Below are 19,644 nucleotides of genomic sequence, written 5' to 3' on the forward strand. Positions count from 1 at the left end.
TTATTATTATTATTATAATATTAACCTTAGATATATATATACATATATATAACCCCACCCTCACGCCATCTTCTTCCTTCTTTCCTACTTCTTTCCAGCCACAACCACCGCGGCCATCACCTTCAATATTCCGGTTACACCCTACGCCGGCCAACCTCCCCCTCCTTCACCTCTATCCGCCGCCACCATCCACTCTCACCTACCCTACCTTCATCTCCCACTTCTTCTCTTTCTCTTAATCACGGCCACCCACCGCCGCCGTCGCTTACCTTCATTCTCCGGCTATGAGTCGCGTAACAGAGATTCGTACAGCCACGATTCGCATACAAAGAGGTTCGCATGGGTCTTCGCATAGGGTTTCGCATAGGCTTCTTCGCATCGGGTTTTCGCATATCGCAAGTGACGCCATGCGATGCTAACTCACCGTTTCGCTTCGCATCGGGTTTCTCGCATGGGGTTTTTTGCATTGGTTCTTCGCATCAGACATTTCGCATACCAGGTTTCGCTTCACGGGATGCGAACTTCTCCTTTTTTGCACGAGCTTATCAATGGTTCGCATAAAGGTTTCCAAAAAGGGGTCATTGACAGCTGGTTCGTTTATGTTCGTCTTTCAAAGGTTCATTTGTTTATTGTTATTGTTGTGTCGGTTTGGCTCGGTTTCATATTAAAAATCTTAACGAGTAATATAAAATATCATTCATACATAGCATAGTCCAAGCGAACCCACTTAAAATCTTTACTAAACTATGACCGGCCATCATATTAGCAAATAAACGTATTCCTAAGCTTAATGCGCGAAAACAATAAGAAATTAGCTCAAGGAGTACTAAAAAAGGTGCTAATGGCAGTGGGACTCCTGCGGGTAATAAGAAGCTTAAAAAATGAAGCCCATTTATTTGAAATCCCACTATAGTAATGCCAATAAAAATAGAAAATGAGAGACCTAAAGTAATGAGAAAATGACTTGTAATTGTGAAGCTATAAGGTATCAAGGGGAAGGGCCAGTGGTGGGCATTTGGTAAAGTCGGGCCGATCGGGTGTCTTCATTCAAGCGACGGTACAGAAGAAGAACGAAACGAAGTGAGAGGCCGGGGGGCAGGGAAAAGAGTCGAGTCGATCAGGCTCGACGACCGGGAGAAGCAAAACGAAATCAGGATTTGGCCGAAAAAGAAGCAACGTTATGGATACCATGACCGATCACCATCGACAAAGAAGGATCTTTCTAAATCACTTCGGGTCAGCGGGGCCTTCAAGCATCCGAAATACATACGGCCTTCCAGTTTATCTCTAGAATGGCGTAGCCAACCATCCTATTTGATCGTAGGGCGCCATCCTATTAGTCGTAGGTTGCCATGCCTTTATATGCTATAAGGGCTACCATCCTGTTCTGCTCTCTTCCGTTTGAGGGCGTCAGGTACCACCGTGCAAGCTTGGGACCCATCCGTTTACCTCTTCTGCCCGGGCCTCTGTCCTATTCCTCTGTTCTGCTGCCCGAGCTCTCCATTCCAACTACTAGCCGATCCTCTTTTCGTTGGTACCATGCCGGCCTCCATTCTGCTGCCCGACTAGCACTGTTTGATTAGTTCATCAGTCCCCCCTCGCTGCCCAAGTTGTAATGACTGATGTAGACATCGGAAATAACCTATCAAGTAGACAATTCTCTTACCCCCCTTGTCTTACCTCTTGGATTTGATTAAACTTGAATGGATGGAATTGGATATTAGGAATGTTTGGTACAGGAACCTTGTGTGGGTGTATGGAGGTGTGAAAATGATTGGAGAATGATGGTGGAATGATAAGGATTAGGGTGATTTAGGGTTTTAGGGTTTAAATAGGCAAAGCCCAAAGGCTTTTAGGCCCAAAACATGTTTAAGTCCATTAACCATACAATCTTATTCTATCTAGACGTGCACAAAAAAACCGGTTCCGGAACCTAACTGGTGGAACCGAACCGGAACCGGTTCCAGTTCCAACCCGGTTGGTACAATACCCGGTTTGGGTATTTTTGTATCCGAAAATCGTACCCGGTTCTCATATTTGTATGTTAGTATCAGTTCCAACCCGGTTCTTAATTGTAACCGGTTCGGTTCGTACCCGGAAAAACCGGTTCCGGCGGGTGTTTTTTGAAGAGTCAAACAAAAGTCAAAGTAGCCGTTGGAACCGGTTCCAACGGTAATATAGCCGTTGGAACCAGTTTTTTAGCCACCAATTAGCCGTTGGAACCGGTTCCAACGGTAATATAGCCGTTGGAATCGGTTTTCGAGAGACAATAGATCCGTTGGAACCGGTTCCAACGGTAATATAGCCGTTGGAACCGGTTTTTGATGCCCAAACCTATATATAACTTGTTTTCCACCACTAATTTCACCACCAAACTCAAAAACAAACTAAAATACTACTCCTTTAGCAAACCCGTTCCGTTACCCGACCATCCAACTAAATATTATTATGGCACCCATCAAAAAAACTAACAAGAAGGCTAAGAAGAGTGTTTTTGTTGCCCCCGTTCCTGTTACGGAGGACCCAAGGGTTGTTACGGTAGTCAACCATAACCGCAACCAAGACATATGGAAGAATTGAGATTTGATTGTGGATGACGAAGGTTATCAAAAGGCTCGTTGCAAACTATGTGGTTCAATATTAAAGCACGATTCCAACTCTACTTTGAGAAAGCACATCGAGAAGCCATATTGCAAGGCGTTGAAAGGGATTGGCGCGACCGATCAAATTGACTTGGATAAAGATGGTACACTATTTCGTTACAACACGACTCAAGTTCAAGATAGAATGGCAAAGTTCGTTATTCAACGAGGTTTGCCGTTTAACCACTTTGGTGACCCGGAGTTGACGTCGTTGATTCGCGAAACTCTACAACCGAGATACACACATGTAAGTCGTAGTACCTTAAGACGTCATTGTATCAGGTTGTGGGAGTGTGCTAAAAAAGAGTTAATCGAGTCTTTTCATTCTTTAGAAGCCATGGTTAGTTTAACTACCGATGTTTGGTCGGCACCACACGGGTTGCCCGAATCATACATATGTGTCACCGCTCATTGGGTTGATCCGGTGACATGGCAATTGATGAAACGCACCATCGCTTTTGAAAACTTCCCGTTCCCACATACCGCCGAAAAATTGTTTGAATTACTTGATGAAGTTATAACGACTTACAACTTGAGAAATAAAATATTTTCGATTTCGTTTGACAACGCTTCAAACAATACTAAGGCGGCTGAAAAATTTATCATTAAATATTCACCACATTGTTTCGGGGATTTTTTTCATGTCCGATGTGTTGCACATATCATCAACTTGGTTGTTCAAATAGGTCTTGACAATGAAAACATTTGTGATGATTTAAAATACTTTAGACTTATGTTACAAGATGTATTCAAAAGTGGTAAAAGAAGACATCTTGAATATAAGAACTATTGCAAGTCGGTTGAAAGAAAGTATTTGGGGCCGAATTGGGACGTTCCAACCCGTTGGAACTCAACTTGTCATATGTTAAAGTGTGCTTTTTCCCAACGCCAAACTTTACAAGCTTTTCATAACAATCTTGTTGAAGAACGCGAGGCCGATATGTTTCCGGAAAGTGTTTGGGTCCAAGTCGGTTATTTGTTGGAGTATCTTGACGTGTTCAAAAAGTCAACAACAAAATTATCGGGAGTCTATTACCCTACTAGTTGTTGGGTTTTGCAAGAATTGTACTATATGTCTTGTGTTTTTAAAAGCTTTGCGGAGAAGAACAAACTCTTCGAAAATATTGTTGCGGTGATGAACGAAAAGTTCATAAAATATTTTGAAAACATACCGCCGGTCTTTACTTGTGCCGCCGCATTAAACCCCTATTGGAATGTTAATGGGGTTGAAACAACGATTGAGGAAATATTCGACAACTTAGGTATGCACGAGATTGACCCGAAGTTGTCGACGGAAGCGAATGACAAGTTCAACAAAAACCTTCAAGACCTTTATGACCATTATTTTCAAATGTATGGTCCAAGCACGAGATCGTCTTTTGTGAAAAAAACAACAACTAGTAGGCCGTGCAATGACCCACTTATAAACTTGATGAATGGGATTCGTGAATCAGCATCTAAGAGGCAAAGAGGAAACACACCAAGTAGCGAACTTGGTCGATATAGTGGAGCAAACTATGTTGAGGGCGCAACGGTCGACGAAATTCGCAATATTGATTTGTTGGCTTGGTGGAAAGGTAAACAAAACGAATTTCCCATTCTATCCGCCATGGCTCGTGATTTGCTTGCCGTACAAGCCTCAACGGTTGCTTCCGAATCGGTTTTTTCTCTTAGTGGGAGGGTGTTATCTATGCGAAGAACAAAACTAACTCCCGAGTCTCTAGAGGTTTGCATTTGCCTAAAGGACCACTTGGATGCGGTGGATCGTGTACAACACAAGGCGAACTTTGAAGACGAAATACCAATAGAGCGTCATATTCATGATGAGGAGGCGGAGGACGGGGTTTCTTCCGATAACGAAGACGAGGGTGAAGACGAGAATGAAGACGAAGAAGAGTTGTAATTATTTGTTTTGGTAAAATTATTTGTAACTTGTTCAACTAATATTTAGTTTTGATTTGTTTTATTATAATTACTTTTGTTACTCATGATTAATTTTTGTTAATTTTTTAATAACGACGAACATTTTATTTATTTAAAAAATAACTATTACAAACATTATTAAAACATAAACGATACTAAACATAACAACTAAAACATAAAAAACAAAGTCCGTCGTTTTAATCCGGGAATACTTATTTTTGGGTTGTAGAGCCGGACGACTCTCCCACTTCCGTTTTTTTAGCTTCCAAACTTCTTTTCTCTCGACAATACTTATTCGTATGTTTTCGTAATGTCGAGTTGGACCCTGCTTTAAGAAACTTCGAGCAATATTTGCAACGTGCCAACTCATGTGAGTCGGTCATGAGACACAAATCATAATGAACCCAAACATCGGGGCATCTTGTTGTTTCGATCACCATAACAACGTCATCATTAGTTGTCATTTGTTGTCGGTTTAAGGTTAATTGTGGTTTGGAGTGTGTTTTATAGTTTTGGAAGTGGTTTAACAAGTACACAAACAAACCTTGCTATTTAGAGTAAAAAAATAACCTATTTATAGTTAAAAAACCGGTTCCAACGGTCAAAAACGGCTATATAGCCGTTGGAACCGGTTCCTAACGGCTATGATATTTAAATTTCAAAAAAAACCGGTGGAACCGGTTTTTACGTAAAAACCGGTTCCGGTTCATACCCTACCCGGTTCTTAGAAGTTAGCATATCTGGGCATCGGTTCGGGTCGGGAACCGAACCGGTTCTTGATTGGAACCGGTGCCATTTTACAACCCGGTGTGAAAAAACCGGTTTCGAACCGGTTCGGGTTTTCCAGTTGAACCCGATTTGTGCACCTCTAATCCTATCTCATTATTTAATTTATTCAAACGACGCCTCACGGTTCGATAACTAAAATAAAATTCGCGACATTTATTTATTTATGTAATTATTATCGAAACTAAGACGTTACATCTAATCGCCCAAAAGTCCTTTTTTAGTGATCTTTGTATCTCACCACGCCCCTCATCATGTTTGATACCGTAAAATTAGAATGATCCCTTTATCCACCACTACCACCCACTCGTTAGCACATAGTTAGATGAATCTTCATTTAGTTTTAGTTGTGGTGGATTTGTTAAATTTCGATTTAACCCATGCTTCCGCTGCCTGTAATACGTCATTGGAATATCGTTGTCGTCCACCATCTGTCGACTACCCAACAATCACCATTACCTCCTTTAGCCTATTTCAGAACTGTTGCATGTTTCTGTTCACTGTTCTAGTCAACTGCTGCGATCGTTTTGTCCTAGACTTGTTAACAACTCAATTCTTTAGTGTTCTAGATTCCAATGTTGAAGTACCTTTGTTTGTTGCAGAAGTACCATTTGTCCATGTTCTTGTTCCAAAAGCTGTTGTTCATTCCTGACTTGGTTTCATGCTCTTATTTTCCAGATACAACAGTTCAATATGCGACATGAGCAAGTTGGGTATTATCAACATCTATGCTATAACTTGAGGAGAGTTGTCAAGTATACATTTGCAGTCCTTATTAACACTCGAAATATGGTCGATCAAAAATATCTCGATTTGATAAAGTTTCTTCATATGCCTATGATGCTATTGGACCTTTGGACCCATATATGACCTTATTTCTCCGATTTGACAAAAGAAAAATGGGTGATCAGGCTTTTCAAAGTTATTGCACAAATTAGAAAGTATTATTGTGCATAGCCCACATACTTGAGTTAGGTTTCTTTAAGGTTTGTATCTAGTTTATTTCATAAATATTAAGGGTTCCCTCCACATTGTAATCATTTAAATCTAAGATGTAGCCCGTTACTTTTTTCTTTTATATAGTTACGAGTTTTTATAGGCATGGTAGCATATGTGCATTAGACACGTTTTGATAACCCTAGTCATATGCAGCCTATAAAACCATAATTGATACTTCTTGGTAACCCAATTACTAATTACTCTCGGAAAATTTTCAAAATATCCCCTTTATATAGAAAGAGAGATTTCAAGCTTGTTCCTCCAAATTAAAGTTTTTAGTTTTGTCCCTTACGTATCTCATCGTTGGATGATGTGTTAGGGAATACACCCGATGAGTTAGTAAACCAGTTGGATAACGATGCGTGACCGGAATACGCATGGTTGACGATGCATTAAGTATTAATTTATGGTTGATGATGTGTTAAGAATTAATACTTAACACATCGTTAACCATAAATTAATACTTAACGCATTATCAACCATAAATTAATACTTAGCGCATTGTCAACCATACGTATTCCAGCCACACGTCGTTATCCGATTGGTTTACTAACTTATCGGTGGTATTCCATAACACATCATCCAACAATGAGATACGTAAGAGACGAAACTGAGAACTTTAATTTGGGGGGCCAAACTTGAAATCTCTTTCTACCATTAATTGTTAGTTTCACGAGTTTCCTTGTGTGTGTCGAGATCCTCATTTATGATATTGTGTGGTTAAATATTAGGTGTTAAGATTTCCTTTACCTAAGGCGATGTGGTATACTCTAACGCCCAACATAAGTTAAGACGACATAGCAATTTAAGTATGCGTTAAACCACTCCCCACTAGTGTTAAGTTTGTTAAAAAAGCCCATGGATTAGGCTTTCACAGGTTAAAAGGAACAATATGTATTAATTATGTATTAATTACCAATTGATTTGTTATTAATTATGGATTAAACAATTTCCTTTGGGTGAGATGGAGTGAAACAAAGAAAAATAAGTGATGTAATGTTTATGTGAAATTAAGAGAGGTCAGAGTAGAGGTGCATAAATCGGGTTTTTCAAATACCTGGGTTCGGATATGATCAGGTATTGGAAAATCGGGTGTTGGTAATACCCGAGTCGGGTTTAGGTTCGGGTATTGTCTCTAAAAACCCTGTGCAACGGGTTAGGGTTGGGTATAGAACCGGGTATTCTAAAACCGAGTATTTGAATACCCTATTTCCGGGTATTGGAAAAACCCTATTTCTGGGTTTTTTTGGGGGGTTTTCCGAAGTTTTTTCGGGTATATAATTGATTTTTTAAGGGGTTACAATTTTTAGGAGTATTTTTCAGGTAATTCCGGGTATAGATTGACTATTGGAAAAACCCGGTTCCGGGTAGGGAACTGGTTCCGGGTTTCGGGTATTACCGGGTATAAACCGGGCCCGGTTCCGGGTACTGGTTTTGGTACTAAAATGCATACCCTATCCGTACCCTACGGGTAGGATTGGATACGGATTCAGATATTAAAAACCCGTGTATTAAAAAAAACGGTTCCGGGTATTTTCTTCGGGTCCGGTTCCAGATTCGGGTTTTTTGTGCACCTTTAGGTCAGAGTATTCCCCGTATCTCTAAGGTAGCGTTTGGTATGCAGCCATGATAGGGAAAATGGAATGATTCATTGTGTGAGAATGAAAAAGATGGTGTTTGGTTGCTCAATGAAATAGAATCATTCATTACACATGGAATCCCATTCCATCAAAACCATTCATTCCTACCCCCTTCTTTTTTTTCATTCACTTCCTTCTTCACCCTCCTTTCTCAACACCATCACTACCTAACAACAATAACCACCACTACCGTCGCCACCACCAACATCTGATCACCACCGTTGCCACCACTATCGCCTCTGCCACCGCCACCTTACCACCAGCGCAACTACCGCCATCACCGTAACCACCGCAAACATTGTCATCGTTGCTGCCTGACCATCACCGCCGCCACCACTGTCGTTGCCTGACCACCACCACCGTCTCCGCCACCTTACCATCGCCATCACTACCAATGCTACCACCGCCACCCCCACCCCCACCACTGCCACCACTATTTTAGTCACCGGAGCTGACACCACCCCATCACCATTGTAGTTTTTTTTTTGGTAAATTTTTTTTTTTGAGATAGTAGTGTTTTTAATATTTCTATTTCATTCATACATTTTTTTGGATACCAAAAAATATAAAGTAATAATTTACTTCATTTTCATAGGTTAACCACATAAGACAAAGGAATGGTAATGGTCCATTCCATTCCTTCTCCCTTTTCATTCCCTTTTCATTCAATTACCTCAAACCAAGCATACCTAGGGATGGCAATGAAACCCGAACCCGATGGGAAGACCCGAAACCCGACATAAATGGGACGGGTAATACCCGACCCATTAGGGTTTGGGATTAGTTTTGAAATTTTTCATGGGCTTGGGACGGGTTTGGGATTTGCAATATACCCGATTACCCGATAACATTAACCAATTTACCCGATTATATACCCGATGTACCCGACATAACTTTTTCTATATTTATATATAGTATACTTAAATATTTTAAATATATTATTTGTTGAAAATTATTATAGCAATTATTTGAGACATTTTATTTTATGGTAATCATTATTTGTAATCTATTATTTATATTTTGTCAAAATTCGATAGAAATTCGATGGATTTTGGGCCGGGTATACCCAGTGGGTATTTTGACAAAAACCCGAATGAAAACCCGAAACCTGATGGGAAAACCCGAAACCCGACGGGTAATTACCCGATTAAAACCCGACGGGTTTGGGACGGGTTTGGGACAAGCTTTAATAATCGGGTATGGGTTTGAAAATGGCTAAACCCGACCCATTGCCATCCCTAAGCATACCCTAAGTTTAACCCAAAAACCATATTGAAATATTAAACATAGTGGAATATATTTGGTCCTTTTTTTTCTCCCTTTTAAATTCCTAATTTCCTATAAATAAGACCTAAAACCTTGTGTTCTTCTCTCCATCTCCGTTCTATGTTATTCATCAACTCTTCAAATTCAACCTTCTACACCCAACCCCCATTTTTAACTTCTCTTAGCTAACATTCATGTTCAATTTAAGGTCTTTAATGTTTCAAACAAATGTCTCCAATTCTTAGTGAATTGCTTGTTTCTGGGTGGATCATTAATTCCACTTATTGGCGCTGTACTCATTTAGTTCAATCTTTCTCAGTTGTCTTCCTCTACTGGTTTTATTACATCTCATGATTCTTCCTCTGTTTTTCCCATCTATAAATTATCATATCAATCATTCAAATAATCTAATTAAACCTTAATTACCATCCGGGTTCCTCTTAGTTTCTCCAATCTCTTTCTCAAAATCATCAATTTCAAATTATTAGTTCTTCCCCTGTTTTCGCATCAATAAATAAATCTCTCTCGATCCATAATTATACACAATATCAGATCTTGTAATCGATTAAATAATCAAATTAAACCTTAATTACCATCTGGGATCTCGTTAATTTTTCCAATTTTACACTCAAAATCATCAATTTCAAATTAATGGTTGTTCTTCTGTTTTTGCATCTATAAATAAATCTCTCTAGATCTTTATTTTTAAAAAATAGCAGATCTTGTAATCGATTAAACAATAAAATTTAACCTTAATTACCATCTGGGCTTCCGCTAATTTCTCTCAATTTCAAGTTTTTTTGTACTTTCATGGGTTCCACTAGTGGCACAACGACGTCGTCTGGTGATTCAGATCTTCAAGAAGAACTGAATATGAAAAAAAGAAGAAGAATGATATCGAACAGAGAATCCGCAAGGCGGTCAAGAATGAGGAAGCAAAAGCACCTGAACGATCTCATGACTCAGCTGAGCCAACTCAGGAACGAGAATAACCGAGTCATGGCTAGTATCAGCATAACCACACAGCATTGTATGAACATGGAGGCTGAGAACTCGGTGCTGAGAGCTCAGGTGGCGGAGCTCAGTCACCGGCTGCAGTCTATCAACGAGATCATGGCCTTAACTGAACAAGCTGTACATGCCGGAGGTGGGTTTTCCGGCGAGCAGTACGGCGGAGATGGCGACGAGTTTATGAACAACTCACTGAGTTATGTCTACGCTTGCCAACCTATTTTGGCTTCTGCTGACATGATTATGTACTGAAATTGTCACTTTTCAAATAATTAAGGTTGTTATGGAAATTATTATTATTATTATTATTATTATTATTATTATCCCAAATATTGTATAATAGCGCTTTCACCTAGTATCCCGAGTGTGTTTCTATTAATTGCTAAAGTCGTATTGTTTGTGGAAACAATTTCACCTTGTATTGATGTACGTGAAGCTTCAACTACTAGCATGTTTGGAATTGAGTTTGAAAAATAGTTATTGGTTTATTGGTTTTTTTGAAAAGTCAGAATTTGAAGCTTTTGAAAAATTGCTTTTAACCTTTTCAAAAAGCTATAATAAAAAAGATTTTTGTAATTGTCAAATAAATTTTAACTTATTAACTTTTGAAAACACTAATAAGTCAATAATTATTTTTCAAACTCAATCTCAAACATGCACGTATCACTTGTGATGCATGTAGGGCTGTAGATTGTCGCTTAAAAGGACCAAGACCAAAAGGCATCTCACCAGTTTGTTTCATGGTTTAAATATTTTACTTATAATTCAGTTTATTTTAATGAACTTGAATTTGAGTCAATTTGTTAATTCTAGTTTGAATTCATTTATAAAAGCAAAAATTAAACTTAAGAGCTTTTGTTATAAAGATAGTTAGAAGCAACCTATTAGGAGCTTATATAGGGCGGTTTGCTAAGGACAATCCATGTGGTCTGCTTGACAAATGTTAGCAACGGGGACATCGTAAATTGGTCCGCAATGCCGTTGGACCAATTTATGATGTCTCCGTCGCTAACGTTTGTCAAGCAGACCATGTGGGTTGTCCGCAAACCGCCCTATATAAGCTGATTGGAACCCACTTTCCTGTAAATAAAGGGCCTCTGCGCTCCTTCTCATTTATTGAACGAGTTAAATTACACCAAAAAGATTATTATAGATTTGATTGTCAGTCAATTTTTCATCTAGAAAATTCGCATATCCTTGACCTCACCTCTTCATGTGAACCACAAAAACTTAAATAACTAAAAAAATGATAAGATAAAAGTATTTAATTAAAAAGATAGAACAACCAATGAATTTTGCATTCAGGTTGATTAATCGAAAGAGTTTAGCTATTTTTTTTTGGGAAGGAAAGTGAGCATAAACAAGAGGGAACAAAGATGATGAAATCACTTTTCAAACCTTTTTCTTATTTATCGAATGTTTTAAGAACATGTGGCCAGCTATGCTAGTTTGAATGGTTCACATGAGATCTAGGAAAAGGTGTCCTTTTCTTGGTTCGGATTAGTGGGCGATTAATTGTGTTTTTAATGTAATCTTAATGTAGTTAAAGTTGTCCCGATGATGTTAGACATGGATTATATGCTTTAGAGAATATATACATATACACTTTATTTAGGGCTTTATTTTAACAAAAATTAAAAGAATATATACCTTCTGTTTTATAAAATTTGCAACAATAGACTCTAGCCTAACTTTTTTATTTTATCTTATTAACAACAAATTCATTAAAGCCCACTAGCAAGACACTAGGAACCAAAACCAACAACCAAGTTACAATAAAGAGTTACACCAATTGTCTCACAATAAAATTTTAAACTTTGATCTATTTTAAATCCACACATACCCCCCAATGACTTTCCGGGGAATGGACCAAATCATTTATCCTTTACCAAATACACCAACATGACGGCGTGAATAATACTATGAATCACCTTGCCCTTATGATGCCTGGAGTTGCAAGAATTGTGAATAAACAGATGATCCCGCCATGGGGGAAGGGGGATCTTACACCAATTACTCACAATTTGCAAAAGTAAACTTCCGAACAAACATGAAGTTAACAAATGCTCGTCACAGGCATAGATAACCAATTCATTTCCGCTTTTCCATAAAAAAAAGTTTATTTTCTTAGGAATCCAATTAATCTGCCTCATAACAAATGGAACAGTTACATTTGAGGAGTCGAACAAGAGCCGTTTCCTAGAAAACACTGAGACATTATCGAACGAATTGCAAGACCAAGCCCCACTCATCCGGAGAAACAAGGGCGAAGCTATGAAGGGACCTGGGTGGCCTCGGTCACTGCCGTTTTCTCCGTTAATAGGGTAAATTTCACGGTTTTTCCCGAATTTTTTTTTAGGTTTTAAGCGCGGTCACTGCCAATTTATTTTTCCAAAAAGCTGCCAGTCACCACCAATTTTTTTTTTTATAAATATAATACCCAATCGTTTGATTTTTTTTTATAAAACCTCACGGTTTTTATAAACAAAAGTTATAAAAATTGTAAAAAACTTAGTTTTTAATAGAATTCAAATTTGGAGGAGCTTGTTGTAAATTGTTACGTAACATAACTTTAAAAAAATGAAATGGGAATTTTTAAAAAACAATCGCCCTGCTGCTTGGCTGCTTCCCTTCTGCCTGCCTTCTGAGTTCGCCACCGGCCCACCGCCGTCCGCCACTCATCCACCTCCGCCGCTCGTGGCTCTTCCACAATCCCGGTCCACCGCAAGGTAATGGTTTATTTGCTTTACCTTTGTGTTGTTAAACATAGTTCAAGGATTATAAAATTAAGGTTTGTAATTGTGAATTAAGGATTTGAGGAAATTAGTCAATTAAGCTTGTAATTGGTATTGTATGGTGAAATTTTACTCAAACTTTGCCTATTGAATCTTCTTAATCAGGTTAATCATGAAAAAGCAAGATACATTTTTTTCATTTTTTTAAAAAAAGAATGATGAACAAACGAGTAAACGTCACAGAGCTTCAACTAGTGAGCCGGTTAATTTTAAAGGTTGCCGAGCTGCTTTGTAATTCTTATTCTAAGGTACTCACCCCACCTCTCGACTCTCGTATTATTATGAATATTTTAGGTCTAGTTTTTTAAATTGAAAAACAATCGTTTTTAAATGAATGTAAAAAATTAGATATACAGATGTCATATTGCTTGATCCGACCCGAATCGAACCACCAACCCGAACGAACCACCGACACGACCCGAACCACCGACCCGAACCGAACCACAGACACGACCCGAACCACCGACACGAACCGAATTGTCGACCCAAAAATTTTTGAGTCCGTGACTTCGGTCACTGCCGTGACGAAGACCAAGCTTCGCCACTGCGGAGAAAAAGAAAAAGGAGCTTGTTGTAACAAGGAGAGGCGATTAGAAAGAGCTTTGGAGCTTGTTGGGACACACCTGCATTTTTCCATCTACACTTCCAAACTACAATATCATCAATTCTATCATATAATATCGAACTAGGCAAACTTTATCGTTTTCAATAGCAAAACAAGTGGGGAAAATAACCCTTAGCTGCTCTTGCATAATAATTTAGAAATGTACATTAACCCTCATATCGATCTCACTTTTAATTTGGCAAGCGAGATTAAGTTTCGAAGTGACGAGATGATTTTCTAGTTTTGCAAGAGTTCCATGTACTAGTTCTTTGCACTGGAAAGCATTGGCCAGGGCCTAAAGGAGCAGTGCATTAACACGATCACGTTTCTCTTTCATATTTTTCTTCCAAACTTTAAACACCCACCGAGAATGTTGCAACCGCCATCGTGTCAGCTTGGAAAGAAGCTTTATGTTTTTGTTCATGCCACAGCTTGATCTCGGTTCAGTGTGACACTTGGCCGACCGAATGTCAAGGGGCGCGCGGGGGGGGGGGGCACTGACTGAATGCTGACTCAACATATACTAATGCATCTCGCAAACACGACCCTCTGGCTGACCCCGGGCATAGACCCACCCTAGCCAAGGCCTGAATCCGCCTCTGTCTAGCGGTATCAAGCAGTTGAATAATGTTTTGTCGTTTCAAAACCGGGGGGGGGGGGGGTAAGGTTTGACAACGTTCGAGTTGCCGTCATTATACATATCTATAATATATATAATGTAGGAGACAAAGACAAATAAAGACCCTTGGTTTTAAGAGTTTTACAAACAATTATGCACAAGGCACATGTATAAAAAAGGACAAACTTATCTTTTAAAAACAATTCATACAACTCATTTTCAATTTTTTAGAATATTTATATTTTTGCTCCCTCAACTTTAGTCAACTTTTGTCAAATTAAAAAATAATTGCAAATTTACCCCATCATCTTTAACTATATATTAACTTAAATTTCAATTTCACCCCGCCATGGATTTTTAAAGGGCCGTAACTTTTTCGTATGTTAATACTTTCCCAAAAAAGTTGCAACGTAAAAACGAGAATTTTATTCACTTTAATTTGAGTATAGTATTACAATGTTTTTATAAATGAAAAAAATTAATATTTTACGTAGGGTGGTCACAGCCGGTTTACGGTCTTATGTTAAACTTGTGAGCCCAACCCTTAGTAACATCATTTTGACATTGAAAACCAAACAGTGAAACCAAACCAATGACCGGTTTTAAGGGTTTAAATTGAACCATGAACACCCATCCATAACTGTTACGTGATTACCTGGATCTGTGTTCAAATACTCGTCGTATCGCGCGGACACACGTTTAGTCTATACTATATGTAATACATGAGAGGATGATAAATGAAGACGCTTTGGCTTTAAGAGGTATAAAAACATTATTACACATGGTACAACATAAAAAGAATATTGAAGTGGGGCAAAATAGTTTTCCAAACATAAAATCCCACGTGATTTTCCAATTTTTTTGTAATATTTACAATATTTCATCGTCAACTTTAGTCGGCCCTTGTTAAATTAAAAAATATTTACAAGTTTGCTCCATCATTTTTCACCACACACATTTTTTTTTATTTTAATTTAAACCAACTTATGATTTTTAAATGGCCATAACGTTTTCATATGCTAATTTTTTTTTTAAATTGCACTATTAAAATGAGCGTTTTATTCTTTTTAGTTTGAGTATGACATTGATGTAGCCTTTTCAATTAAAAAAATAGCATGTTTCATATGGGTGCTCACAACTCGGTTTTGATGGTTTTTAAGTTAAACTTATGAGCAAAACCGTTAGTAGTGAATTTTTGTTGTCGAAAATCGAAACTGAAATGTTAAAATTGAATCCGAAAGTTAAAGATAAAAATCAGCTGTGAAACCCAATCGATGAACAGTTTAAACAATTTTAAAGTTTCAAACGAACCATGAACCCATAATTGTTACGTGATTACTAGGGTATGCATTCAAACACCAGCGCCGTCGCACGAGAACCCGTCTAGTACATATATATTATTCACAACTATATAATTTTCTTTATTTAAATTTTAAATTTGTAAATTTTCTAAATACTTATATGAGTATATCTGAATATGATTAGTATGTTTAATTTCTAAATTATGATTGCCAATGAGTTGATGGTAGAGTGGTAAGGAGAGACCTGATGTTTTATGTGACCCAAGTTTGGTTCCTGCCCCCATCATTTAGTTTCATTGAACCTGGTAATAATGGGAGACTAGGCGAGTAGGCGGTGATCGCTAGTTCGATCATGTGCTTTATCTCACTGCACTGTCGTGCCTTTGTGCGAGTGTTCGCTGGGCGTCGGCCCTAGGTCAGGGTTTTCCCTGGTTAGGAGGCCAGCGTATTCCGATGCGTTGAATTTTTCCAGTAGCCCATTTGAAGATATCATTGGCCGTTAATTTCTTTCTTTCTTTCTTTTTTTCCTTTCTTTTTTCCCCCCCTAAATTCTAACCCCTAAACGGCTAAACTTACTTTTGCGGAGCATGATGCAACGGGCCAAATACATCTAACTGGATCGTCAGCCCAAGTTTTGCAACCCAAAATCATAAATCATACAAGCAACATCGAATTTACAATCATACCCACTATTTAACAAGTACCAGCAAATCTCAAAAAGGGTATTTTGGGATACACAAACACCGCCACAAAACCCTATAAATACCATCAGTTGGTAACTTGGTATTAAAGGTCCCCATATTCGTAATTTCACCGCCTCTCATTCGACTCCTTTTCTTCGATTTAGTCTTCATTCAATCATCTAATATACTCCATTAAAGGTCAATTTGATTTTGGTATTTGTTTTTAAAGAACCATAAATTGCTAAAATCCAACTCTTGAATAAAATCAATGAAATTTGTGTAATGTAAAACAGTAAAGGTATTATTAATGGCTGATCAAGTTGATCTCTCTAAGCACCCGTCCGGAATTGTTCCTACGCTTCAGTAAGTAGTTTTCTTGTATATTAATTCCCTATAACATTATACAACACCTAGTTTTTCAAATTGTTTCATTAATGTTTTCACAATAATTTAGCAATGTTTAGTGAGTGTTTGATTTGTTTCCTCTCAGGGGTTGTTTGGTAGCCTCTTAGCCGTCATTAAGAGGCTACCTCTTAATGACTCATAGTCTTTTAATGGCTAAGAGGCAAGCTTAAGTCTGAATGCTTAAGAGGCTACCTCTTAACCATTAAGAGGTTATGAGTTAATGGCAGCATCTTAATGACTGTTAAGAGGCTACCAAACAATCTGTTATACTATTATGTTCTTTTTGGGGATTTATGCGGCCTTATTAGTCCCAGGCCAAGGTTAGTGGACGTTCGGGAGGAAAGTAATTTATCGTTAAAAAACAAAATATATATGTTGCAATAACTTACTTTGGGCTTTAATGAGTATCCACTGTAAAATTTCGGTGTATTTTGTACAAACGAAAAGCTTGCAACTTTGAATCTTGATTGCAAGCTAGATCTAAAAGAGATTTTATCATGCACAAAAAAAGACACTAAAGTGTAATATAAATACACACACAAACACACTCATATATATAATAGGCTTAGAAAGTTAAAGAAAAATTATAATAAAAATATAAATCTATTGATCTGCATTCTTCAATACTGTAATATTAGTTTTGCACTTGTAATTTTGATTGTTTTCTTGATACTCGTAGGAACATTGTGTCTACTGTTAATCTGGATTGTACCCTTAATCTAAAGGAAATTGCATTGCATGCTCGCAATGCGGAATACAATCCAAAGGTATTCTGTAATAGTGTATAAAAAACGCTTCCTTTATAAATTAACTGGAAATCATGGATTTATTATTGCTATTATTCAGCGATTTGCTGCAATAATAATGAGAATTCGAGAACCCAAGACAACAGCTCTAATTTTTCGTACTGGGAAAATGGTAAGTCTGGTTTAGCATTGTATGAGTATATCACTAAGGAAATAGGAACAAACATGTCTTGACCATTTTGACCTTACTGCTGCAGGTATGTACAGGAGCCAAGAGTGAAAATGTTCAAGACTTGCAGCAGTAAGGTCAAGGTTCTTAGTAAGGTCAAGGTTTTCGTACTGGGAAAATGGTAAGTCTGGTTTAGCATTGTATGAGTATATCACTAAGGAAATAACCACAAACATGTCTTGACCATTTTGACCTTACTGCTGCAGGTATGTACAGGAGCCAAGTTTAAGGTCAAAATGCTAAACCAGAAACTTGGATTCCCAGCCAAGTTTAAGGTAACTTTTCTCTCATTAATTCCGTCATTATTCTTATTGATGTATGCTTTATAATATATTCATTTAACCCGATCTGTTGTGTTTTGTAGGATTTCAAAATTCAGAATATTGTTGGTTCAGGTGACGTAAAGTTTCCCATTGACTTGAAGGACTGGCTAATTCTCACGGTGCCTTTTCAACTGTGAGTTAACAATCTTCTACTAGAGTTAGCAACACCGTCAAAATGGGTCTGTGTTGAAACGAGTCAGACAAGGTTGAGTTGACTCGTTAGCACTTTTTGCCTGTTTTTAATAACAAATAATAATTATTGACTTATTGTGCTAGTTATGACCAATATCAGTCATTATTCAGTCATGCTTGTGCATTTCTCAGTAAACAAATAGGAAAAAAGTTCAACAATTAAAATTTTAGAATAAAAGACTTTAGAATGCTGCATAAAAATAGGCTTTCGTTTGACTTTCAGCCTGACCCGTTAAAACACAACCCATGACTATAAATAGGCTGAAAAAGCCACCTCTATATTGTTGTTATTATTATTATTATTTTATGATTTGTTATTTCTGTTTCTTCATACAGTATGAACCCGAATTATTCCCTGGTCTTGTATATCGAATGAAACAACCAAAAATCGTTCTCCTGATATTTGTTTCGGGGAAAATTGTTCTCACGGGAGCCAAGGTGTGTTGATCTTTTGACTTCCTTTAAGCTTTTATTATTAAATACTCTATTTTTTTCTTCTGATTTTAACTCTATATTGACCATTTTCAGGCCAGAGATGAAACTTATGCTGCATTCGAGAACATATATCCTGTCCTTACTGGATTTAGAAAGAAATTACAATGGCATGTCCTCATCATATCAACATATATTTTGTTATCTGACTTTATTTTTGACCAATATGTGTAAAATTAGAGAAGCATGATGCAGAAAAGTATCATGGAAACATGAGATGACTAGTCCGTGCCTCAAAGTATGTGACAATTTGTTGTTTTATGTGCAGATTCTTGAGGTGCATGAAATGATGGTGGAAATCGACGTGAGAAACGAAGGTTAATGCAAAACATATTTTTGGCTATACATTGATAGATATTGATTCTTGGTCAAATAGTTTTGAAGATTATAGTTTAGAGGTTATAACAATTAATCTTTTTGGCTATGCATTGATATTTGTTAACGAGATCCACATCTTCTGTCCTTTATGTTTGATAATTTGGGCGCTGTGTATATTCCATGCTAGAACAAAACACACTGCAGACGATTTTCATTTTTTTTCAACAAAAAGTTGGATGTGTAGATCTTAAAATTTTGTTATTTCCACTCAAGCTACATATAGTTTCTCATTCTTAGTTTGTTAATAAACAAGAGTATTATCTATTTGTTATCTATTTTTCTTATTTAATTGTTTTTTCTGTTCATAAGTTTCTTAAAACTTATTTTCTTTATAACAATCAGCACACCTCTAATATTATTTAATCTACATTTTTGTCCGCCATAAGACTAGAACCCTCAATTACATTAATTGAGGAGCCACGCTGGATAGTATGTCAAGACTGGTTTAGGTCTGGTAAAAAGGAATCCGGGCTAAAGTAAATCGTTTTAAAATCATCAATTTAATTAAGGTCAAAACGAACCCTGATTAAAATGGGTTGGTTTAGAGGAAAAAAGTATCAAAACGAAATCAACCTCCATATTTGATTTCCCTTTCTTTATAGCAAAGATT

General features: G+C 37.5%; 2 pseudogenes; both read left to right on the forward strand.

Moving 5' to 3' along the window:
- The first annotated feature begins 10,065 nt into the window (after positions 1–10,065).
- LOC143600810 (bZIP transcription factor 44 pseudogene) lies at positions 10,066–10,519 on the forward strand (annotated as a pseudogene).
- A 4,496-nt stretch (positions 10,520–15,015) lies between these two features.
- Positions 15,016–18,978, forward strand: LOC143602177 (TATA-box-binding protein-like; annotated as a pseudogene).
- Positions 18,979–19,644: the final 666 nt, after the last annotated feature.

Source organism: Bidens hawaiensis, unplaced genomic scaffold (assembly GCF_021521415.1).
Source record: "Bidens hawaiensis isolate Kalapana, Puna unplaced genomic scaffold, B.hawaiensis_p1.1 tig00001960_1, whole genome shotgun sequence".
In the NCBI taxonomy this organism is placed as follows: Eukaryota; Viridiplantae; Streptophyta; class Magnoliopsida; order Asterales; family Asteraceae; genus Bidens; species Bidens hawaiensis.